The sequence below is a fragment of the Monodon monoceros genome, unplaced genomic scaffold (genome assembly GCF_005190385.1).
Source record: "Monodon monoceros isolate NGI ecotype Baffin Bay Population unplaced genomic scaffold, NGI_Narwhal_1 Super_Scaffold_12, whole genome shotgun sequence".
NCBI lineage: Eukaryota > Metazoa > Chordata > Mammalia > Artiodactyla > Monodontidae > Monodon > Monodon monoceros.
In genome coordinates this window covers 96390788-96418213 of record NW_021703768.1, presented here as the reverse complement: position 1 = coordinate 96418213, position 27426 = coordinate 96390788, and positions in this window count along the sequence as shown.

The following is a 27426-nucleotide window of genomic DNA, read 5'->3' as shown; positions in this document are numbered from 1 at the left end:
CTGGGCACCAGACCATATATTCCCATTTAGTAGGTGTGAAAAACGTGCCTGAAAGTTTGTCTTTATAACAAGTTCTCCAGTGATGCCAACGCTGCCTCTCCAAGAACTGCACTTTGAGCAGCTCCGTCCTACAGTAGACCTCTTCTACTGCTCAGTCTTTCCTTGCTGGACTTTCTCTTCTCTCCACATTGGCTTTCAGAGGGTTATCACCAACACAATTCTCCCTTCTTAATTATCATCTTCTTTTCTTTTTAATTTTTTTTTAAATTATCATCTTCTTATCCAGGCAATAACACAAGTAATCTATGCAATGGATTAAAAAAAAAAACCTCTCCTAATGCCATTTCTATCACATTTAAAATAAAGGTTTATATGTGTCTTCTTTCTCAATGTCTAGCAAGCATTTTACTTTAGGATGGATGTGTCAGGAATAGTTCTCAGATTACGCACGGTCCTGGTTTATGCCTGGTATTGCAGTGCAATTATGAATACTTTCTGCTTTCATTCTCAAACGTTCCCTGGCTTGGATGATAAATTACTTGGTCACCCTAAGCAGAAAGGACCACAGAAAGTTGTTTTCATAATAGCTCACCATTTCTTATGCATTTAGAAACTGGATTGAAACACTTTTCACAAATCATATGTCTTAATACTTCCCAATGAAACCCTAAAAGCTACGTATAATTATGACCATTTTTACACTAGGAAACATTTTGAGAGTTGACGGTAATTGCAAAGCTAGGTGTCTCTGACACCAAAGACCATCATGTATCTCATTGATTAGAGTCAAAATGTGATAAATGAATATTTCCAACTATTAACTGACTTGACTTTAGGACAATATCGTGGTTCACGACGGGCAATGAGAAGAGCTCTCTGATTTAGCTGAATGTGAAAACGGAAAATGAAATTCCTTATGACATTTTTAAAGTTTATTACAGACATTGAACTTTAGATGCCATCAATTTCAGGATTCTTCTGTTTATTTTTCAATTCTAAACACTGGAGCAGATCCTGAAGAATGGTTCCTAAGCTTCTGATTTCCTTGAGCTTATCATATTGGCTGAACAATAATTTTCCCAATACATTTCATTTGTTACGACGAAACAAAAGATTAAATAATGTAACCATCAGGAGATGAAAATACAATGCCATTGGGCAAAAAGCCTCCCTATTCATTACCAGGATCTAGTCTGGTTTTCCATTGCTTTTATTGTGCATTTTTCCTTCTGTGCCTTCACTCATTCCAAAACCATTGAGTGTCTACTACATGCCAGGTAAAGCACTTTGTAAAGTACTTAACAGGGTATAAAGCCTTTTCATTAAAATTGTTGCTACTATTAAAATCTATCCAGTTCTAGGTCAGAGAAACCTCTCCTTCACAATGGAGAAATCTCAAGTAATTTTGAATGTAAAAAAGCCTGTTTCCAAATTTCTTCAGAAACATTGGTATCATCTTTAATAAAATGTCAGCTAAGACAACAGATGGCCCAATATTCTCAAATTTTAAGTGTTTCCTATCTAATCAGAAGTATTTTGGAGAAGGACCATGTTTCTTACTTTGTAACAAGGACACAAAATGTCACCAAAAGAGAAAATGGCATTGCCTAGTGTGCATTTAGAGTCTAGGTAAAAAGGTATTTATGTGAGCATCCTTCTGCTAACATTGATTCCCTTAAAACATCTAGCTATTTCTTTTTAATTGAAAGTTGTAGCAGAAAATTATATCTGATTTACATTTCAAATTTCTACGTATCTATAAGCTTTTATAGTGGTGAACAGATGTTGATGTGAATTTCACAAAGCTGAGAAATAATTCTCAAATTCATGTCAGAACAATGTCAAAATGAAACAAGGAAAAGAAATACTAAAAGATGAGCAAAATTGCAATGTTTACTAGGATTTGCTTACTGTGACATGTCTTTTTTCAACTAAAATCCTAAGTGACTAATAATTCAAAGAAGTCTTCATGAATGTAATCCAACTTTACACATCCAAGCTTGAAACTAAGCTTAGCGCTATACAACTGGCAAACACATAAACCTATACATACATACATCAAGATTACAGGTACTTGTGCACACGTTTTTGGATTTCAAAAAAAATTTTAATGTTAATCAGAAAGTTGTCAAGGATTAAGCTTTAATAAATCTTGACATCCATGACAGCAATCTTTTCAAAAAGAAACTAGCAGCAACTGGCCAGTCTCAGAAGAAACACTGCCCGATCTTGCCTCTGATATGTCTGATCAAGTTTAAAAAAATGTGGACATGATAGAGCTGGTATGAGCTCAGAACTGACCCCTTAGACTCTTCCCTCCCCCAGTCTGCATTCATTTGAATTAGTTCTAAATTCATAAGGAACAACTCTTAACAAGATAGGAGATAGGCAAAGAGATAAACAAAGGAGTTTATCTGCAGAACATTCTATTAATAGAAAAAGTCAGTGGTAAAAATTCAAAATATTTAAAGTCATTTTATAGGCCACGTGGAAAACACCAAAAGGAAATTTAGGACAAAAGCGGCATCCAGTTTCCTGAACTTCCTTTAAGATGATGAATATATTAGCCCTTGGCCTCTTAAGTCTGAGAACTGTTGCTTGGATAACAGACCAAATTCAGGATTTTCTTACTTCACTCTGCTTCTTCCAAAGCTCAGATTTATTCTGAGGTATTATTAAAGAGTATGCTGCTGATATTTAAAGAAATAGATAAGGGTACCGGATACTGCCTGCAGAGTACCATCTGCTAATTCATAGATCAGTAAGATCCAGTAACAGGCTAGACTCTTAGTTATGTGCGTCACAGTCTGGTAAGACCTGTTTCGCACCAAACAATTTTCTATAGCTGAGCAAAAACATTGACAGGGGTCCTTGTTGAGGGTTTGATCGTCCACCTAAGATCCCCACATAAAATTCCTAATAACCGAGGTCATTAAGTCAGTTGTGAAGCTACTTCACACTTTAATGCCATTTCATTGAGTCTTCTATTTTACTTCCACTCATAGTTTAATCATTTCCTGTTTGCTCCACTCCCATCCAAGGAAGCATCTCACGGTATTTACCAGGCATTCACTGGTCCTGAAGGGTTGCCATAGTCCTGACACCCAAGTCATAAAGCATCTATGTGGAAGCAAATGGTACTCCAACCGCTGCTATTTTACATACAGCAAGAATCACCCAAGGGGCTTAGAACAAACACAGCATTGTGCAACACAGGGCAGCTGGGTGGCTAAATGTGGCCCCCAGCTGTCAGTGAGACAACTGATGATAATTAATTACTAGAGATTCAGAAAGATGCTGCCTGTGTTTAAGTCCCTGGTCATATGACAGGCTCTCTAGGAAGGTCTGTTTTCATTTTTTTCAGACCAGTAGGGGAAGTGTGGGGCGTGAAGGCAGAACAGCAGATGCATCAGCAATTCAGATTTATCTCAAATCTGCTGGTAAAAATAAATCCGTACAATGTGAATTATAGATTTCTTTACAGGTAAGAGGAGCTTTTAAAATGGCAACCCAATTGAACGCATTTGTTGAAGGTGATGTCTAACTATGTTCATTTTCCATGCATATACTTACTTTTTTTTTTTTTTTATAGAAGTTTCTTAGTACATGAAGGTACCCATGGAATGTGGGGAAAATTTTGATTCATTTCTAAAGCAGTTGTATAATAATGAAAAATTACTGGAAAGAAATTTAGAAAGTTTCCAATGGTAGGTAAAAATTTACACCGCTCTCAGCAGAAACCTATAATAGTGTGTCTCAGAAGAATGACTCATTCTTCCTGAGAGAGAGCTCTGCCCTGTGTTCTTTGAGACTCTCCATGCACTTTGCAATCCTGTAGCCAATGTTGTTGAGCTCTTGTGACCTGTCCAGAAATCTATGACACCTCTGGGCATTTTTAGACTGGGCTGCTGCATGACCACTGAGATTGTCAATGGGATTTTAGGTCATCATTTGTAAATGCTTGCAGCAAGAAAGTATTTTTCAGGGGCTTCCCTGGTGGCGCAGTGGTTGAGAGTCCGCCTGCTGATGCAGGGGACATGGGTTCGTGCCCCGGTCCGGGAAGATCCCACATGCCACAGAGCGGCTGGGCCCGTGAGCCATAGCCACTGAGCCTGCGCATCCGGAGCCTGTGCTCCGCAACGGGAGAGGCCACAACAGTGAGAGGCCCGTGTACCACCAAAAAAAAAAAAAAGAAAGTATTCTTTCAGTGATCTCTTTATGTGATACATGTGTGTGTGTGTGTGAGTGAGTGTGTGTGTGTTCTGGGCACCTTTCATATGTGAATTACTCCTGATCTCAGCACAGATAATGCACGACCACTTTTCAGTTTATAGGAAATATGCTTGCTCCTACTGTTTTGACATATGATTATGTATCATCTTGTAGGCCACATTACATTGTATCTGTATCACCAGTCTCAACTATAAGAAAGAAGATCTTTGCAAGTAAATGAGTCTTAATTAGAATAGAACAATATTAAGAGAAAAAAACTTTTAAAATACTCAATTTTTTCAACCAAGTAACAGAAATGGAATAGAGTTTTCTTCTATTTTGCTTTGCTTTTTATCTTAGGTAGCTCGGATTTTGTCAAGGCAGAGCAGAAAAAAATCATAAAGAAAAAGTCTTTATAGCTCCCACACAATGGTAAACTTTGTTTAGCACATGTTCTGTCTCCCATTCTCATCTTTCTCATTATGCCCTGCATAGACATGGCACTCAGTGATATTAGGTATGAAATATCACAGACTAAGTACAGGAAAATCTCTTTATGAAGCATTCTATAATGTCAGGAAAGGCTAAATATCCGGTCTACAAAATGAATGCTCTCAATTCACCACCAAAAGCATTACCATGGGTACTGCCACACCATCACAGCAGTGTTATTTAGTTCAGTTCCTACTTCCCTTCCTTATTGTAGAAAGAATAGGAAAAAACATTTCTATTTGCATTTTGTTCTCAACCTTGCCTTGCCTTATAATATATTCATTTTGTTCATTTTTCTTTTAACGTAGATTTGTCTTTATCGTACTTTGCAGAGAGACGCATTAAAATATGGAACCATTTAGGGATAAAAAGCCAAATGGGTTTTGTTGGCAACTAAGGTACTACTTACAGATAAAATAGCTTTCTCATTTCTCTTTATTAAATAAATAAATAGGCCCAGTGCTAATCAAAGAAGAGTGTTAGGACATAGACTTTACCAGATTAACAAACATTCACATGAGGTAGAGAAAAACCTAAGCCATTCAATTTTATTTAGGTTTGCTGTAACACCAGCAATTTTAATTTTTCAGGCCAATTTTGTTGGTACTAACAAATAAAGAAGTCATACTCATTATGACTTCCAACAAATTACATTAAAATCCATGACATATTGGAATTATTTGAGGGAAATTTTTTCTGGAGTGAAGATTTCATAAGGAAGTTTTTTTTTAACAATATTTTAAAAATTACCCCTGGAAATGTCCTGTTGGAAGCATTTTTTTTCATATTTACTCTGAGATAGAGAACCATCAAGTAGGTGCTCTTGAGAATTTCTACACTAATTCACTTGTTTTCTTTGGATTCTCTTTCTAGAAAGAGCCTTAGCAATACTTATTTTCTACTTACTCTCAGTGATCACAATATATCCTGGACAAAGAAAGAACGTAGGGATTCTAATAATTTTCATTCCGATCTGTGGTTAGGGACTGGTTAAAACCTGTGTAGTCCAATAGGATTCAATTATAATACTATTTGGCCCAAGAAATGGAGAAGGAATGCTACAAAGGGAGAAGAGTGATGAGTTAAGAACAAAAAGAAAGAGACAAGAAATAAATAAAAGAAGAATGATAATTCATGGGAGAAAAGTAGAGGAGGAAAGAGGAGAGACAAGTCAGGAGAAGTTGGAGTCAAGCTCAAAACATGTGGAATTGTACTTCATCAATTAGGGAGACGAAACATCCCAAGGAGTGGTCCAAAGTATCTTTAGCAAAACATAGCATAAATACAGGCATATACACACATACATACATAAAGACCTTAATGGAATCAGGGTGAAAACATGGCAGTAGGGGTATGCTGTACTCACCTTCCCACACGGAACCAGTATTCATGTCTTCCTACTGGGTTTGAAATATTTTCTTTCAATGTAACCACAAAGAATTTTACTAAGGGGCTTCCCTAAATTCAGCCTTTCACTTTCATTGGATGGCCTGGTGGAAGGATAATCGTTTTCCAGTTAAATTTTAACCCATTTTGTTCATAGATTCCTATCCCCATTCCTGGGCTCTGAATTGTTACATAAATGAAGATACACTCTCCACAAGGATATATGGCAAAAATTATATATATTAAAAAAACTAAGATTTACCAACATATACTTCAGGGAAATGAGCAGATCTCTCAATGCTTCCAGAATGCAGGGAGCACTCCTGAGAGAAAGTCTTTGAAAGGATAGAAGGATTGGTGGGATGGAATAGCAAGGGCAAAGGAAACAGCAGGTAGGCAAGTGCAAACGAGAAAATCATCTCATAATCATGTCTGCATTACTGACTAGAGCAGAAGGCCCAAGCAGGATAATAATGTGAAAATGACAGTGGACATCTGTTGTTTGTGACTGTCCAGGATTCCGTTTTTCTTCTTTTCTAATAGTTTCCTGATTTTCCCGTGGACAAACACCATTCCTCCACTTGTAATGGACATGGTTTGGGTAAGGCTAAGCCTCAAAAGGTTAGCATGTGACTCAGGCCTGGCCAATGGGAACGACACACCCCCAAAATCCCAGAGAGTAGTCCAGGGATGAGCATGGGACCGAAACCAACCCATAATACCAGGAAGAAGTGGAAAGTTTGGGGATACACACACTCTTTCATCTTGTTATGCGTAAACCTGGAGCTACCAGTGTTGACCTGTGCACTACAAGGGGACAGCCTGCCCAAGAAGGAGACCAATACAAATTAAAATAATAACCATGCATAGAAAGAGGCAGTTTCCTGACAGCTTTCCTCAAAACACCCTGGATTCGACTATGCCTGTATTCTAATATCCCCCAGGTCTTTCGATTATGTGAGTCGATAAGCTGCCTTTTCTGTTTAAGCCAATTTGAATTGAGCTTCTGTTACTACCAACCCAAAGAATCCTGACTGATACAATGAAATACATGCATGAGATGGGGGAAACCTGATGATAGAGGACTTTGAGAACTAATCTGAGGCACTGGGCCATAAAATCTAGGAATGTAGGAAAGACTCGCATGTTGGTAGAAAGAGGATAAGCTCAGGGATTTGAAAGTTTAAGGGTCTGGGAAAAGTTTGTTGTTTTTTTTTTTCCCCTGGAACTTTAGTTAGCAATGTAACCTTGAGCAAATAATTCAACCTTTTAGGTCCTCAATGTTCCCATCTGTAAGAAGAGAGAATCGTACCTACCCTAAAGGGTACTGATGCCTATAAAATGAGATAATATGTATGTAACCACATTTCTCAGTGCTTATCAAAAACTATTTCCCTTCCTCATTCCCTTCCGGAAGTGCCGTTGCCAATATCCTTACACAGCCTCTGGAAATGCAAGTTATATTCTATTCCCAGCATAGCCCATCTTCTCATGATCATGCTCAAAAATGATATCCTTCACCATTACAACTGTTCTTATTCCTATTCAATGTAGTTTTATTCACAAGGTGTTACATCTACCAAGGCAGTTTCTATTTTAAGGAGGGTCACTTAAAATAGAAACATTTAAACCTATAAGAACAATTTCCTAAAGTTGACATTTTAAGCATAATTGGGGCAAGTGTTTTGCAACAGGCAATGAAACTCACCTAGATGTAAAAACAGACTGTGAAGAAAGAGAAATAGGTCACCAAACAAGTCACAAACACATAAGAACTTTAGGTTTAGAGAAAAATATTTAGCAGGAAATAATTTGGCTAAATTAAATAACTGAAGCCACAAGTCTTAGAATTATAAAGTATGTTGTACATTTAGAAATGAAAAGAATGCCAAAGAAACAAATGTATACTAAAACCCTGAGATAAATATTGAAGGCATCTAATCATTTGGAAATTGTTTGTCCTGCCTCAACTTTCCCTCACCCATTTAACCCAAGACTGACTACCTGAAACTGATGTAACTACACTGCAATGATCTAACTTGCCTAACCAATCTGGAGCTTCTACACAGCTTACTCCCACCTTGCAGCTTTGTCCGTCCCCAGTTCCTCTGTTTCACTTTTACCTGGTTCTCTTCTCCCAAGTCCTTATTACTCAGTCTTCTTGAATATCTTAAGAGCTAACTGAGCTCATGCATTCCGTTGCTACTTAGTTGCTGGTCTGCTTAGTCCCAGATCATTACATCCAGTTTAAGATTTCTGAATGGAGTCCAGGGCACCTCACCCTGGATTTCCCATAGATGTTTTAAATACAGATTCTTCTAATCCTGCTCCTTCTGCTTCATTGGTTTCTTAGTGACTAGCACTTCCATCCACTATGTGTCTTAGCCAGACACTTAGGAGTCATTCTCAACTTCCTTTTTCTCGGCCTAACACCCAAGTAGTCAGTGAGCAGATCTTGTAAATTCTACTTTCTAAGCCTTTTGCATATCTAACCTCAGATCTCTATTCCTGTGCATGCCTTTAGTTTTAATATAGACCATTAGCTCTCACCAAGAAATGGATTCTAATATAATCTCTGCTCTAATCTCAAATTCCTCCAATTCATTCTCCACATCACTGCCATGGTATTTTGTTTTTGTAAAATGCAAAGCTGTTCACGCCCCCTTTGTCCATCTGTTTCCTGTCACCATGGCTTTTTTCCCCTCTATCTCAGATACCCTGCCACACTTTAACCATTGGATAATCTCACTTACTTCCACACCTCATCTCTTGTCATTTCTACTGTTAACCTTTTGGTGACCACACCCCGTCCTTGCTTTTGTACCAAACCACCCTGAAATGACTTCTTCTTTCATTGTGTCTTTACACTCCACTATGTATGTTTGGATATCTGTTTTCCCTACCCCATTTGTTAAATTGTAATCATTCTAAGGACATGAAATATGTTATATTCATCTCCGTAGGCCCAAGGGCTAAATGCATGGTAGGTGTTTAAAAAATATTTATTGAAAAATATATTACATTTATACAGCTTGTATACATGATGTAGGAGGAGAAACTGTCGAGCAACTTGAGCATGAACAATACAGTGACAGAGTAAGCAACAGTGCCGAGTTCATTTTGTAGCCACAGCACAATAGGGTGACACGGGTGACGTCTTAACAGAGGGTGGGGTAGAACCTTCACTCCCAAAAGATAACACATGTAACGTACTATGGCAGACAGTATTTTCCAAAAATGTTACTAAATATCTCTCCCATCCCACACGGCCTTCTGCACTGTGACCTTGCCACTCCTCCGTCAAGAACTGGAATGTCTAAGTCTTTAAACCTGGGTGGGCCCCATGACTGGTTTGACCCGAAGAATACGACAGATTTAATGCTGTGCCAATTCTGAGTATAGCCCTTAACTGGCCTGGACATTTCTGTTTCTTGCTTCTTAGAAGCTAGCTACCTTACATGAAGTATAACCGCTAGACCACCCACCATTCTTTAAGAAGCCCAATCCACATGACGAGAAAATAAATAGTGTGAGGGCCAGGAGCACTGAGGCGCATGACAAGTGAATGAAGGAGTCAACTTACATGGTACATATATACAATGGAATACTACTCAACCATAAAACAGAATGAAATAATGCCATATGCAGCAACATGGATAGAACTAGAGATTATCATACTAAGTGAAGGAAGTCACACAGAGAAAGACAAATACCATATGATATCACTTATATGTGGAATCTAAAATACGACACAAATGAACTTATCTATGAAATAGAAACAGACTCACAGACATAGAGAACAGACTTGTGGTTGCCGGTGGGGTCGGGGGGGAGGAATGGAGTGGGAGTTTGGGGTTAGCAGATGCAAGCTATTATATATAGGATGGATAAACAAGGTCCTAGTGTGTAGCAAAAGTAACTATATTCAATATCCTGTGATAAACCATAATGCAAGAGAATATTTAAAAAGTATATAGAGGAATCACTTTCCTGTAGAGCAGAAATTAACACACCATTGTAAATCAACTACACTTCAATTTAAAAAAAAACTCATCTTAGACACCAGCCCAGGTGAGCTTTCAGATGACTGCAGCCACAGGTACCATCTGCCCACATGGCATGAAGGATCCCAAGTGAGAACCCACCAGTGCCCAGTCAACCCACAGAACCAGAGAAAGAGTAACAGATTGCTATTCAAGGCCAAGAATTTGGGGGGTAGGGGTGGTATACCACAATAGATAACTGAAACACATAATTTCATTTTGTCTTCTCCAGCATTGTTAGAACTTCTAAACTGGATAAATAATAATAGAGGCTACCTTTCAAGTACTAAGTCATCTAGCAACTTTACGAAAACAAAATAAGAATGCAAAGGCAACAGCAATAAAAGTAGAGCAATATCTAAAGATCTCTTTAATTGAAAATATTCATTGCCCTTAAGTAACAAAAACAGAAAAAAAATCAGTATCCACTTATGCTGAACTAGTCAAAATAAAATTATGATATTCCCCCCAGTGGAACATTATTTACTATAAAAGGAATGTTTTAGCTTATAAAAATTGATATGGAATGATGCCAATATAATAAATTAAATTGCAAAACAGTATGCACAATGTGGATCTCATTTTTTAAAGGAATATATATTTATAAATTCAGAGAAAAAAATCTAAACATGTGTCTACAACGACATGGTTACCTCTGTGAAACTAATACATTTACATTAAATATGTATAACTTTTGTAAGAAAAATGAAAATCTGGAAAAAAAATGTTTATTAAATGTCTGATTTTGTCTCTTTCCTAACCTTCAAGATGGCCTTATCTAGTTCTATCTTTAATTTCTGTACATTTTTTCATCTTTAGCTTAAAAATACCATAGAATTCCAGAGTGTATATATTTTGATTATTACTAGGAGTCAAATTATTTGACAAATTCAAATCCAAACTCCTTAACCTGGAGATAGAGCCAGCCACAGTTTTATTCCAAACTATCAATACATTTTTTTTCAGTTCCTTATATGCTTGATTCCAACTGAGCAAAACTACATCTGTTCCCAAAACTGTAGCCTTCTTTTTTTCAGCATCTGGACAGCTCATACTGTTCTCTTCACAGAATGCATTTCCTCTGGCATCACCCCACATCCACACAAACACCACCAATCCTTCAAAGCCAACGGCAATGCCATGACTCTAAGTAGAAGAAAACAACACTTTATGTGCTTTTCTTCTTTACATGTGTCACTTTTTGTCCAGTGTTTTCTGGAATTATTTTCATTTTAACTAATGTTTTAAACAACGAATTCCCATAGTTCAAAGTCAAAATGTATTTTTCAAGATACAGTGAACAATGTCTCCCTCCAGCCAGCCTGTTCATTCCTCCATCAACCCATTATTTTTTTCCTTATGATCCCTTTCAGGGATGTTTTATGTATGTACAAGGAGACACATGTGTACTTTCCCCACCTTTCACACAACTAGCGTCATACTGTATACTGTCCTCTGCATTTGCGTTTTTCACTTAATACATTTACCCTTGAACCACACACACTGACAAAGCACATACTGTTTATCAGGAACTGTTCTGGGTACTGGAAAAACTGAAATAAATGAAAAGAATCCCACTCTCATGGAGCTAGTATTCTAATGAGGGAGACAGACAAGGAACAAGACACATACGATATACAGTATGTTAGATGCCAAGTGCTAAATTTAACATAACAGTAATAATAAAGCGGATGAGGGAAAATACGTATTACAGGGGTAACATTATAGATAAGGTGACAAATAAAGGCCTCACTGAAAAGGTACTTTTTAAATAACATCCTAAAGGCAGTTAGGGTACTAAGCACGTGCTCTCTGGGGAAACAGCATTTCAGACAGAGGGAACAAAGGCAAAGGGCTGAAGCAGGATTGTGCCTGGTGGGTTCTAGGAACTTACTGTGGTTGTAGCAGAGTAAACAAGTGACCTGCTAGTATTTTTAGTAACAGTTGCTTATTTTCAAGCCTAAAAGCTTGTATACTTTAGTACAATTAGTATCCATGGTTCACCTTAGTTTCCTTTAGAACATAACTCAAAGCTTTATAAATATTAAGTGCTCAAGAGGTGCCTAAAGATAAGTGGATATATGAACGAATGAATGAATGAATGATGCATAATCTAACGTCAGTGATATTTACTAGATTTAGGGCCTTTGCACTTGCCGCTTTCCCAGCCTGGAATGCTGTTCTCCCACATAACTATGAGACCAGTGCCCTGAGTTCTTTAAGGTTCTTGCTCATATATCACTTCTCAGTGGGGCCTCACTGGATATTTTAACGATAACTCACCAAACAACAGAAATAAGCAAAGAAAGACCAAAAGGCTGACTAATAGCTCTACTGATGCTTCTGAACCAGACAACCTTGGCATCACTACACAATTTTCTAGCAAGCTGATCTGGAGGCAGAAGGTACACTACAAAACAGACACAGCACAAACAACTCCCTATCCTTCCACCATGAAGGTCATGTGGATGTGTCTCATCAATTATGAGGAACTTTAGAATATTGATTAGGTGGTGAGTTTATGTCTGTAATAGACTGACAGGCAGGATCCAGTTTTCTCAAACACAAACCTGTCATCCCATGACAAATCAATGAGCTTGGGGTATTTTTCAGTGTGACTTCAGAAGATCTAAGTACAAAATTTTTCATTTGTCTCTTACATGCCATATACATATATTTTCAGCCTCTCTAATGAGACCTGTATCTATTAAACTGATATCAACTAGGTCTCTCCCTCAATAAAATTTCAGAAAGAGAAACATCTGCTGGATTTAACAACCAAAAAGGTGATAGGCAAAGAATATAAGTCTTAATAAAACCTCAATTCCAGTGTTCTTGCGCTAGGTCCCCACTGAAAGCAAAGTTAGCTCTCATTTGCTGAATCACTGCCAAATCTGACTCTTTTTATCTCATTGAAATGGAGGCTTCATGAAAGAAAGCTTTAAATTCTGAAAATTGTTTTCCTTGCAATGTGCATTAAGCAAACTTGTACAATAAGCATATCTGGTCCCATTCAGCATGCTATGAGGAGAATCTATACCTTATCTCAATGCCCCAACATTAAAACTTTTGAGATGCTCTTGCTTCACTAAACACATCCAAGGACAGCTCATGTCAATATTTCCAGACCCTTTAAACCATCATGTTATCCTAGGATGCACATTGTACTGTTTTTCTTGCGGTTTCTCGTCAGGGCATACAAGAGGCCTGAAAACGCTGTTCCACTTTCTTCAGTATGTCTCAAGTAGAGCACACCATTATTCAACAGATGCTACAAAAGCATGCACTGATCTCCAAGGTATTTAGTACATAGAAGAAAGCCAAAATTTTGCCTGTAGTCATACATTTTAAATGTATGTTTAGTTTACATAGCTGTTTACAGGCTCCTCCATTTTACTGCCCTGAAAAGTGTATTTCTCAACTGTAAATCTACTACAAGAAGAATCATGGGCTAGAAACTTCCATGGAATAGTTCTCTGTACACTCGAATATTACAACATATTCCTACCTTTTTGAGATCTATTTTGTGACTAAAAGTTATTTTCTTTTTTTAATTACTTTTTATTGGAGTATAATTGATTTACAATGTTGTATTAACTTCTGCTGTATAGCAAAGTGAATCAGTTATACATATATATATATATATCCACTCTTTTTTAGATTCTATTCCCATATAGGTCATTACAGAGTATTCAGTATAGTGCCCTGTGCTATACAGTAGGTTATTAGTTATCTATGCTATTTATAGTAGTGTGTATATGTCGATCCCAATCTCCCAATTTATCCTTCCCCCTACCTTTCCCCCTTAGTAACCATAAGTTTGTTTCTTTCGTCTGTGACTCTATTTCTGTTTTGTAAGTAGGTTCGTTTATACCATTTTTTAAGAATTAGATCTAAAAAATAGATTTAGATATTTTCAATATCTTCTGTATTTATATTAAGTCAAATATACAGCATGTGCTAAAATTACTTACCTTTATTTGATTTTTATTCATTGTAAATTCTTAGTCCTAAAAGAGTGAAATAAGTGTTGTAAATTTGAAAGAAATGTTTTAAGTGACTACATAGGTGTACAAGTTATTTAAAACAGGAAGATAATTTCATTTGGAAAGAAAATTGAAACAATCAGACATATAAGGAAACAAAATCTATGACTTTATGAAGGGATAAATTAAAATTTTTGAAAAGAGTAAAACAGATTTTGATTCAATGGATAATTCAGTTATAATAGAAAGAAACATTAAAATAAATTTTGAATTTTTATCTATTTTCATTTTTTTACATTTCTTTTAAAATATTTCTACATATTTTCTCCTTATTCTTCAAACATTAGAAAGAAGTTTCAGTAACAAAATTCATTGTCAAAAATTATGTAATTACCAAATATTCATTCAGAATGCAGAAATAATCATTGAATCATGTGGAAGTCTGCATAAAATTTCTCCTAACACATCCAGTTATAGAATGTGGTCTTCTGATATACTCTGTTTTCACAGTACAGAGTTAAGAGGTTAATTACTAAATGAAGTACAACTTAATAAACTGAGGGTAAGCATTTTATGTTCAGTTTCTGCAAAATAAGGTAAGCACATTTTTCCAAGGCCAATACAAGGGCGTACACTCATGAAGATTCCGGTTGAAATAACCTTTTCTATATTTACAACCTAAAGCCATTTCAGGTGAGCTGCTCTGTAGCACATTAGCCAGTATCATTTAATAGATAGGTGTTTAACCCAGGGTTTAAGGACCTTAGCAACTTTCTTCCCTTTTTATTCATTTAAGCAATATTGTTTAAGTACCTCTCAGCATTAGTCACTGTGCTAGCCAAGTATAGTGGCAAACCACACTGAGAGGGTCACATCTCTCAAGGAGTTGAACTTCTAGTGAGAACGGGGAGACAATGAATAAACAAATGAGATAATTGCAGATGGTAATGAAGGCCATGAAGAAATAAAACAGTGTACTGAAATAGAGAGTTACTAGAGGGTCTCATAGTACTTTAGATCCAGTGATCACAGAAGGTGACATTTGAAAGGAGAGCTGAATAATGATAAGGAACACCAGACTCCCCACCCCCCCCAAAAAAGGATACAGAGGCAAAAGCATTCTAGAAATAATACTTAGTAGAAAGGGACTTGATACAAATTTAGCATGCTTGAAAAGATTAAATAAGCAACCTCCAATTTTGGCTATAAAGTTCTAATGGGTATCAGACTTAAAACTCCCATTGTAAGTAACTATAAAACTTGACATAACTATGTAAAACAACTTTTCAGTCATTGCACAATGGACAGCACTTGTGTGTGATCCTTGAGTGCATATGAGTTGAGCTCCATCTTCGTCCTGTTTCTCAGCCAGGGACACTCTCCAAATCATAACACAGAGAAGGAGACAGGAGCGGTCTGGCTAGGCAGAGGACTTAAGAGTTCTGAGTTCAGTGCTACTGAGAAGGCTGGAGTTTGTGGACAGGAAGTTGAGAAAGAAGCTGCACAGAAATCTGCCTAAGAGTCCCCTTGAGTCTTAGGCTTAAATACTAAGCTATGTATGCACATGTAGGCAATACTCCATAAGGCATGGCAGCTAAAATAAAACAACTACTACAGGGGTTGAGGAGCTTAAAAGGGATTCCGGAGGTTTCATAGCACTAAGACGTGGGAGTTCTGACCAGCCATGGTGGAAAATCCTTGCTGAACACATCAAGAATGTAATTTAGACCCCAAAGAGGATGTACTTTTTGAATAGAGTTGCCCTCATCCTAGAGTAAATACTATTCTAGAACTGCCATAAAATGAGCCTAAAATCAAGTCTTGACAAGTTCAAGTTAAGCCTCCAATAAATTTACTGCTATCCAGAGTAAGACCCAACAACCATTAAACAAAGATCACACAATCAAGATTCTCAATAACACAGTATCTATAACAAAGAGCATATGATAATAAAAAATGAAATTATTAGACAAATGAGGCCAAAAATATAACCTAAAACTAGGGAGAAAATATCAATCCACAGAAACAATTCTAGAGATGACACAGATGTTGAAATGCAGATAAAGGCAATTTTAAAAATTATTATGGCTATGTTCAAAGATTTAAGGGAAAAGATGAACATGCCAAGAGAAAAGATAACAGACCCAAAAGAGAAACAGAAATTATTTAAAAAAAAAAAAAAACAGACTAATGTAAATTCTACAACTGAAAAATATCTCAAGGGGAAAATTCACTTTAGTGCAGATGGAAGACGCCAGAAGAAAAAATCAGTGAACTTGAAGGCAGATCAATAAAAACTATCCAAACTTAAGTACAGAAAGAAAAAATGAGCAGAGTGTCAGTGACATGAAAAACAATGCCAAGTAATAGTTTAACATACATGCAATTGGCATTCAGGAGCAAGAAAAAAAAATGATAGAAAAAAATTTAAAGAAAAAAGTCAAAATAGTCTCACACGTGATTTTTAAAAATAACAATGCAGAGACATAAGCAGCCCAGTAAATCCACAACACACACACACATACACACACACACAACACATGGAAATGTTTAATTTGATGTTGTACAGTTTCAATTTTTTATTTTTGGTTGCTGGATTTTCTTGTATTACTTTAAATAGTGTTAGAATTTTTCTGAGATGCAGTTACTTGAAATAAGTTGACTCCTTTCTAGGCTTCCTTTTATTCTTTGTTTTGAGAGTATCTGGGGTTGTCTTTAGTCTAGGGCTAACGTACTCCTACTTCTTAGAATCTGTCTCCTGCACATGCTTAAATAATAAATGTTAACTGCTGTTATATTATTACTTACTCCTTCAAATTAAAATAGTATGTTCCACAGATATTCCCTATTCAAATTCCAAAAAGTTCATTATCTGCCTCTGACACTCAGAGATGATAGACTATATAGTTAACTATATTTTCACGACAGGCAAGAAAAATGTTGAAGTCCTAAGGAGGATGTGAGAAGACTTTAAAAGCACGTAATAACTTTAGCTGCAATTTTTAAACCCATATTCAGATCAAATGTCCTTTAAATGTTTATTCTGCTTGCATTCTGTACTGTTAATTGGTTTATAATTTAAACCCCAATTCCAAAAATATATAGCGACTTACTTACAATTTCAGAATGCATAATAAACAGGACAGCAAAAGCAAAATTATGTGAATAAAATCTGTCGACTTTTATAAAAAGCCCTTAAAACATATCCTTGTCTTGGGTTTAGTTTATTTTTTTGGTTGTTATAAAATAGATTTAAATTGTTTTGAATATAAATTAATATATGCTGATTACATTTAGAAAATTCAGAGAAGAATTTTGAAATACAGCTGATCCTTGAACAGCACAGGTTTGAACTGTATGAATCCACTTATATGCATTTTTGTCAGTAGGAAATACTACAGTGCTACATGATCTACAGTTGGTCGAATCCACAGATGCAAGGGAACCATGGATGCAGTTTGACTATGTTGCACGTGGTTTGTTGACAACACAGAGAGCTGGTGACCCTAAGCCTCCACGACGTTCAAGGCTCAACTGTAGATCTATCCAAGTGTGTTTCTTCTCTTTCTCCCTCACCTCCCTCCCTCATTCCCTCTTTTTCCTCTATGTGTATGTACTTTTTTAAAAATTGGATTATACTGCACAGAATCTTTTTTAAAGTTAAGCCAACCTATATAGAATTAATAAAGCCTCAGCAGTGAAACAGCGCCGTAAGCAAATGAATGGATAAACAAATGGTGATATATATATGAAATGGAGTATTATTCAGCTATGAAAAAAATCGGAGTACTGATATATACTATGCATGGATGAGCCTCAAAAACATTATACTAAGTGAAAGAAGCCAAACATAAATGTCACATATTATATGATTTCTTTTATACAAAATATCTAGAATAGGCAAATGCATGGAGACAGAAGGCAAATTAGTGTTGTCAGGCGCTGGGGTAGAAGGACATGGGGATTGATTTCTCAAAGGGGATGCGGTGTGTCGTTCTGAGGCGATGGAAAAGTTTTGAAGCTAGAGAGCAGTGGTGGTTACACAAATTCCAATTGTACTAAATGTCACTGAATCATACACGTTAAAATGGTTAATTGTATGTTATTTGAATTTCAGCTCGATTAAAGAAAATCCATCTATTACAGCAATGGTTCTTACTTTCATTATAGTACAACACAGTAATGAATAAAGATGTATTTTTAAAAATAATGGAGCTGTACAGTCACTGAGGATTAAGTCACTGACAAATCCATAATTCTGGTCATGTCACTGGGCAAAGGCTTTTTTGGTGACCCAGAGTTTACTGTACCACCTACAGCTGCCTCTGATGACCTATAGATTCACCAAAAAGGAATGTTGCCACTCAAGAGGTCTGCAGACCAGTTTGAAACTTTTAATACAACAAATGCAAATGTCTAGGATGTTTACCTGAAATACCTATTGTTAATGGTGGAGATTTTTTATTGTCAGATTTATTTGAAAATCACTTTTGACGTGATAACTTTCCTTTACTGCTATTTGACTCTTGAGAAACTAACTCAATCCAGGTGAGTCCAATCTTTTTCACATCCTTAGTATTCCAGCGCCAGACCTCCCAGATCTGGTCAATACCTGTGACATACCTGTGAATCTTAATACTCCATGTCATACGCAGTGTGAGGTTAGTGGGTATGTTGGTTTATTAAATCTGAAGCAATTTTTAATGCTAGGCCTGCCCATGGAAACAGTCTGTTTTTGGTCTTCTCTTCCACTATTTACACAAATTGACCCATTCAAGGATTTTCAAAGCAAAAGATGAGCCTTTTATTTCCATTAGCACCTTGCACAGGGCTAACCACCTAATAGTTTCTTAATAAAAAAATAACAAATTAATTGTTGACAATATTGGTTCCATGTGCAGTAAAACTCAAGTTCATGTTACACATCTAATTTTTAGTTCCTTCAAATATACGATTCCATGGGTTTTTCTCAGAGAAAATGTTCAGAGCAGCACCAAAAAATGTGAAGACAGTAAAATTACAAATACAGACATCTTGGATTTGATATCTTTTGTAGTAATTTTTATCCAGATATAAAATTAGACCACAATTCTGAAAGGAATCAGATAATTTCCGAAGAGAAATTTCTGCATTGTGTCAAACTACGAACATAGAAAGACTCTGCTGACTTTCTACTAGATGTATACAGCAAAACGACTCATCTCCAGAGGTATAGTTAATTATTCTTTAGAAAAGGAAAAATCCATAGAAATGTAGCAAAGACCACTGTTTCCTCCTTCCAGTTTAGTAGGAGTATGTCTGGGGCACATTGCTGGCCTACATTTCCCAGACTCTCTCAGAGTAAGACAAATGCCTTTGTTTGCTCAAAGGGAATGAAAGTGTAAACGGTGAGCACCACTTCAGGGTAGGGGCTTTAAGAGGGAAGGTACTTTTCAACTAGTTGCAAATTTTAGTCAGACTCTAGTAGAGGGCAGTGATGCAAGTTGGAAGAAACTTAGATTCCTAAATCACTGAGTGGAGAAAAGCCACCTTGTAACCATCAACACCTGCCTTGGACACAAGAATTAAACTTCTATTGTGTTGAGCCATTATAGAGTTGGGGATATATTTGTTATAGCAGTTTAGTTTATAAGATGTTTTTTAAATAGCTAAGAAATAGTAACAGCAGGGATGAAAGAGAGTAACTGGGACAGACCCAAAAACTTGGGTCAAAATGCAAGCCATTACAAAATACCATCCCATAATAAAAATGACGACTCCACAGTTTCCTCAAGCGCTAACAATGAACTAACAGTTCACAAAGGCAGATTCATCATTCTGTTAGCAATACCAATGAGGACCTGGCTTCTGCAGGCTTAGTTTACACATCACGCTAAAGCACATATGACTGCAGTGTCTCATTGCAGAGAGCTGAAGAGTTCTTACTTTGACAAAGTAAACATTGTAAAATAAAGCATGTTGTTGTTGGTAAATTAAATGTAGTTATTTTCTTTCCAAACTGCTTTGCAAAACACCTAAATATTATTTTCTGTTAACCTACTAGGAAAAGATGCAAAACAAATCTGCTTTCAGCAAGTGCCCATTCAGAGGTCAAGTTATTCATTCTGATGAAAACTGCATTTATCTGAAATGATCTCCATGAGAAGAGAAAATTCTAAGAAGACCTTTCTGAGTAGTCAAAGATTCCTCTCAAGTAGTGCCACTTTAGTTAAGTGATGTGCCACAGCAATTCACTAGTCCTAGTTTCCTTCTTTGCCCTTTTCCTTCTCATGTCTCTCCTTGCAGCTATCAGTTCTTCCTTTTTTTTCCCCCTTGTGTTTGCTTGCTAAGCACTTAATTGGGTGCAAATGTTAAGTACTAAGAGACAGAAGAACACTCAGACCTGGCATATTTTCCAGAGACAAGGACTGGAGATACTAAAACTACAGTCTGCCAAAACATGGGAAAGGCAGAGAGAAAGCATTGCTTCTATAATATTCGATGCCATTTGTCAAGGCTACTGTATACGGAGTTACTGATCTGGGGGGATACTGGGCAGGAAGCCCGTTAGGACACTCCCAATTCTAGGCTCCTGGCTCTGCAACAAACTCAGAGAAGCAGAATTGCTGTGTCCATTCAAGAAAAATGATTTTCAATTGTAAAGAAATAAATTTTTATGAAGTTGAAAGAAGAGCTAGAGATGCTGGTATTAAGAAGAAAACATGTATTTTAAAAAACTGTTCTGGAGGAGGTACTGATTTGCAGAGACACCAAAAGTACAATGTGCGGGATTAAGAGAATTGATAAGAAATACATGTAAGTAGGTACAAGAGAGCAAGCTAATTAGAATAAAATAAGGGCCACTGTTACCGGAGAGGACCCTGGTTTATGATAACAAAGGATAGCAGAAAAGAGAGATGAACATTGAAGGGGAATAGGCAAGTCTTGAAGGGAAGGGTGGGGTTGGAGGGAGTCATACAGGGGTTGAGTTACCTTCAGCAAAAAGCAACCCAGAGATCGGAAACATCAGTATTTCTGCTCCAGATCTTATAGGAATACGCAAGTAATCAATTTCAGAATAACTCACAGGCTGAGTATGTGCTTGAGGACCACCTAGAGCAGATGACGATGCCCACGTGTGCTACCTGGGAAGAGGCAAGAAAAGCAGGAAAATTGCAACAGAAAGCACAGGAAGAAAAACTCGGAGGAAGTCATAATAGAAACACTTGTTGGCTACCCTTAGCGACTAGAAGGTTATTTGAATGATCGGAACGTTGCCAGCAAGAAGGGGCATTTTTACCTTCCATATGCCACAATCTGACTTAAATTGCCTGTTATTTTTATGTTGATTTTTTTTCCATGTAACCATCTGGTAAGAGATCTAAAAAGAAAATTTCATAGACCTTGTCTTCTCCACGTATTAGATTGTCCCAAGATTGCTTGGGTGTAGCAGACATAGGCTGAGGGGTTTAGAGGTTTTGAAAAGGTATGTCAATCAAAATAATGTCTGGTACACATCACTATTACTGTGGTTATTGCCTTGTTGTAATCTGGTTTTGTTTTGCTTTTTTTTTTTTTTTTTTTTTTTTTTTTTTTTTAAGTATTTCTTGTTCTACTCGACTCTGAGCTCCATGAGGTCTGGAAGGCATCTTATTCTTATTCCCTTGGGTAGCCTAGTACCTGGTACAGACTTGCAACTCAATAAATTTTTGTTAATTGGGTGAATGAAGGTATCAATCTAGTTACCCAAGGATCTTATAGAAAATTGAACAAACATTTGTGTTAAAAACATATGAGGATTTTCACTTCCAGGGAAATGGAGGAGATGTATTTTTCCTTATGCCTCTCACCAAGTACAACTAAAATACCTTAATCTTTGTTAGAGAACAAACTTAGTAAAATTCTGAAAAGTAGAAAGAAGATAGCCCAGAGAACTCAGAGACCCAAGGAAAGTTACGGTGGTGATTTCCAAGGATTTTTTCCTTCATATATCCCAGACTTGGAACTGAAGAAGCCAGACGACTGGTAATGCGAACAGGCACAGACAAATCAAGTCCCAACGTAATGCTTGCTCTATCAAGCCAAAGGACCAGGAGGGGACAGCCTAACAATGTAGGAAACTTCTAGACAGTAACAGTTTTACTCTAGTCAAAAACCACAGGAAACTATGTCCTGATCCACACCTAGGCCGGAAAAGGCTGAGTAGGGCACTGAGATTACACTCAGGCCAGGTCATAACAAAACCACGCCCCACAGAGTTAACAAAGCTGACGGCTAACGCAAATTCTTCAGTTTGTCTGGCAAAGCAACAGACAGAGGAACAGCTTGTTAGAACCCCTCTGCTTGTAAACTGCCTTGTATGCTTCCTTTAGTTTAGTTTAGTTTTTTCCTCTCTTTAATTGTATACCTTCCTGGCTTCACGTAGCACAGTTATTTTACAGGAACGCAGAGTCAGATCTTGTTCAGAGTGAGCTGGCTAAAGCTCCTTGGGACAACCAACCGTAAAACTGGGCCAGTGCAAGCGTCCAGTGAATGGCCTCCTGATGTTGGAGGGCCAGAAAACTCCACCCTCAGATCATGCTAAGTGCCTCCATCTTTGCTTATGCATGTCACCTAGATACACTTGCACAGAACTCCAATTACCTTACCTTTCCCCTTGCCTCCCATAACCTTTCCCCACGCCGAAGACCACCCTCCCTTCTTATCCTATAAATATTCCAACAGCCTCACCTTCAGGGAGGCAGATCAAAGATGTGTTCACCCATCTCCTTGCTTGGCTGCCTTGTGAATAAACTTTTCTGGGATGCAGGCTTTGGCATCTCAGCACGTGGCTTTCTGCACACGGGATAAATGGACCTGGTTCGGAAACATAACAAAGCACCGCAATTCCCCTGCCACAGTGGCATTAAGTAAGGTTGAATAGAAAGCCTGGACTTACATCCCCACCCAGCAGCAATAAAGTGGCCATCCCTTTCCCCGTTTGGGTGGTATCAGACAAATCTAAGGAGTAAGGATTTTCATCACTGCCTAGTAGTAATGAGGCCACTCGCACCCCATCATATGCCCCTTTTGGTCAGTGGAGGCCAGGTGCGGAGCAGTAACAAGACACTCCTGTCCCTACCAGCGGCAGGGGGGTATCAGTGGAGACTAGTGGAGAGCCTGCACTCCCAACCCCACCCAGAAGTAAAGAAGGTGGGAATGTAAAAGTGTGCAGCCACTACAGAAAACAGTTTGACCATTTCTTTAAAACTCAACACACGACTACCATACGATGAAACAATGTCACTCCTAGTCATTTACCTCATAGAAAGGAGAATCTATGTGCACATGAAATTTTTACTTTTTGCATATTTTAGCAGCTTTATTCGTCACAACTAAAAACTGGAGATGACGCAGACACCCCTCAGTGAGTGAATTCAACATTCTGGTTTATATCCATACCATAGAATATTACTCAATAATAAAAGGGCATGAACTATTGATACACAAAACAACATGGGTGAATTTCCCAAAAATGATGCTTAGTAAAAAAAAGCCCATTCCAAAAAGTTACATACCACATGATTCCATTCACAAAGCGTTCTTGAAATGACAAACTTATGGAAACAGGCAGATTAGTGATTTCCATTAGTTAAGGCGCGGGTGAGGGCAGAAAGAAAATTGTGTCTACAAAAGGGCAGTGTAAGGGATCTTTGTGGTGATAAAAATGTTTTGTATTTTAAATGTATCAAAGTTACTATCTGGTCATGATACTGTACTATCGGTTTACAAGATGCCTCACTGTGGGAAATCGAGAAAAGGACACATAGGATCTCTCTGTGTTATTTCTTTGACCAGCATGTGAATCTATGATTATCTCTAAATAAAATGTTCAATGGAGGGGGCTTCCCTGGTGCGCAGTGGTTGAGGGTCCGCCTGCCGATGCAGAGGACATGGGTTCGTGCCCCGGTCCGGGTAGATCCCTCATGCCGCGGAGCGGCTGGGCCCGTGAGCCATGGCCACTGGGCCTGCGAGTCTGGAGCCTGTGCTCCGCAACGGGAGAGGCCACAACAGTGAGAAGCCCGCGTACCGCAAAAAAAAAAAAATTTAATGGAAAAATTGTACTTTCTTACAGAGCAGAAACAATACATAAGGCCAAGTTAACTAGAAATGTAAGGGTCAATTTTTCATGGAGCCATGTATTCTTTTATATTCATTGTGACTTCTACAAATCTAGGTATTTCTTTTAATACTATTTTGTCCTTCACCACACAGGATATGTCATTATGATCACTTTTGATATTTTTCCTTTACAAAAACTTTTAGTTTTAATATGCTCTCACTTTTCAAGAAAAAAAAGATGAAGATTACATGTATAAAGTCTATATTAACTGGAAGTGGAGCTATAATCAAGATTTACAGCTGTATCAGTACAGAAGCATGACAAACAGTATGATATAAAATGCCAAAAATCTCTTGCCGTGAGCATTAAAAGCTACTGTAAATCAATTTTTCAATCCAAGATACAACAGTTTTCAACTATTAAAATCTCTAGTTTATACCACTGTTAAGTGGTCTTCTGAATGAGAACTACTTTCTATTGAATTTTCTCATTAAGTTCATAGGGTCATGTGATTTTTTCGACAGCTCCAGTTCTGGTTTAGGAAGCAAAAGTTATTGAAATTTTTACTCCAAATCTGACTCAGACCCAATGGTTAACTTTGAACAAGATATAGTACATCTTTAGGATTTGCTTTTCCTGTCAGGTTTATAAGAATCACATGTTCAAAATTTCTTTAGTGTCTTTTAACCCTTTTATCCTTCTCTTGGCCAGGCTGATGAAGAATAAACTGGAGAACTCCAGCCAGAATCATGGTCATGGTTGATGCAGAAACAACACAACAAGCATCCACTGGGAAAATTAAGACACAGCCATCATTCAAATGGAAGCTACATGCCTCCCTTTTGTAAAATCAATTTCTGTAAGGTCCCATAGAACCTGCTCACACAAAGGGACAGATACTCAGTGCCCATTTCTTCTGGGACTTTAGGAGGACATACAAAATATTCCTGGACTAATTTTTTCATCTGCTCACTTTTTCTTCTACAGGGGGAATGGAGAGAGAGAGGGGAGGGTTGGGTCTATAAAATATTACATTTTAACCCACTGTTAGGTCTCTGACAAGAACATCTCTAAGATCATCAAAACAGGGGAACTGCCTTAGTGAAGAAATGTTTCACCTTACAAATACTCTATAAGAAGTCTCAGATGATTGCCTACTGGGACTGTTAGGAAACAGTTTAGCAGATCCCTGGAATCTACAGATGTAGATTTAGGACTTTCCATGTTTGCACCACACTTGACTGAAGAATATTTCTGACCATGAACTACCCAAGGCTCCCATAACCATGGTCTCTGCTCTGCTCTCCTTTCCCAAGGAAAGGAAAATAAGCAGAACTATCTAATGTTGGGAGCTCAAGATACTATTGGATGCCTAGCAAGGGTAATCTTTTTTAAAACTAGGAGACTTGAATTAGAATCATCATTTCAAAGAACCAAACTAGACTTGGTAAGAAAGAAAGCTTGTAAGGACATATCTTCAGGAGATAACTATGCATCGACATCTAGGGGATGGAAGGAAGTAACTCCACCTCACGTGTTCTAATCTTGGGATAGAGACCAGGGGTACATTATTGAGACTATAAAAGGTGCTAAACTTCTTTAATTTCTTCATTTGTTTTTATAATGGGTATATACATATATGAGCGGTTGGGTGGGGAGCGCACACATGTGTTTCTACCACATTTAGTCAGGAAAATTGAAGTATAAATTATCATTATCTTAGAGTGGTGTTTCCAAAGAGTATTTGAGGAATCATCTCATCACAATCACCTGGGGGACAAATTAGAAATCCAAGTTCCTAGGTCCTAGTCCAGATTCACTGAATAGAGCCTCTGAGGCCCAGGACCTGGGAATCTGAATTTTAAAGAAGCTACTGTAGTGATTGCTCTGTACACTAAAGCTTGACAAACAATGTCCTGGAGACTATAACTTTTTTTAAATTTGAATTTTATTTTTATAAAGCAGGTTCTTATTAGTTATCTATTTTATACACAACAGTGTATATATGTCAATCCCAGTCTCCCAATTCATCCCACCACCCACCCCCCGCTTTCCTCCCCTGGTGTCCATACATTTGTTCTCTACATCTGTGTCTCTATTTCTGCCTTGCAAACCGGTCATCTGTACCATTTTCCTGGATTCCACATATATGCATAAATATACGATATTTGTTTTCCTGTTTCTGACTTACTTTACTCTGTATGACAGTCTCTAGGTCCATCCATGTCTCTACAAATGACCCAATTTCATTGCTCTTTATGGCTGAGTAATATTCAATTGTATATATGTACCACATCTTCTTTATCCATTCATCTGTCAGTGGGCATTTAGGTTGCTTCCATGACCTGGCTATTGTAAACAGTGCTGCAAAGAACATTGGGGTGCATGTGTCTTTTTGAATTATGGTTTTCTCTGGGTATATGCCCAGTACTGGGATTTCTGGGTCATATGGTTATTCTATTTTTAGTTTTTAAGGAACCTCCATACTGTTCTCCAGAGTGGCTGTATCAATTTACATTCCCACCACAGTGCAAAAGGGTTCTCTTTTCTCTACACCCTCTCCAGCATTTGTTGTTTGTAGATTTTCTCACGATGCCCATTCTAACTGGTGTGAGGTGATACCTCATTGTAGTTTTGATTTGTATTTCTCTAATAATTAGTGATGTTGAGCAGCTTTTCATGTGTCTCTTGGCCATCTGTATATCTTCTTTGAAGAAATGCCTATTTAGGTCTTCTGCCCATTTTTTGATTGGGTTGTTTGTGAGGTTACACCTTTTTTGCTGATTGCACTCAAGTTTCATCCATCAACCTTTGATGGCAAATATAGTCTTCACCTTCTAGGGAGACAGAGCTCTTGATTGATATTCTCCTACTAATACCGATTGCAAGAATATTTAAAATAAGTAGAACTACATTAAAATGTATTAAATTTACAGCCTTCACACTCAAATCTTCCATAATTCTCTGTATGATTATTGAGTAAACTTCAGTGAAAATCTAGCAGAAAATTCCACTTTCTAGGGAGGCATTTGTCTATAAACATTCTTTAAAGAAAACTTGGTTTTTCTTTAGCCTTTGCTTTGTGACTATACTGACTTGTCTAGTTCAAGTTGCAAAATGATACACAAATTTCTTTCCTTCAATCGCATGATTTCTCAGACAACCTGACCATGTATAGCTAGCAAAAGTCTTCAAAAATGGGATAAGGAAACTCATTTGGATCAGG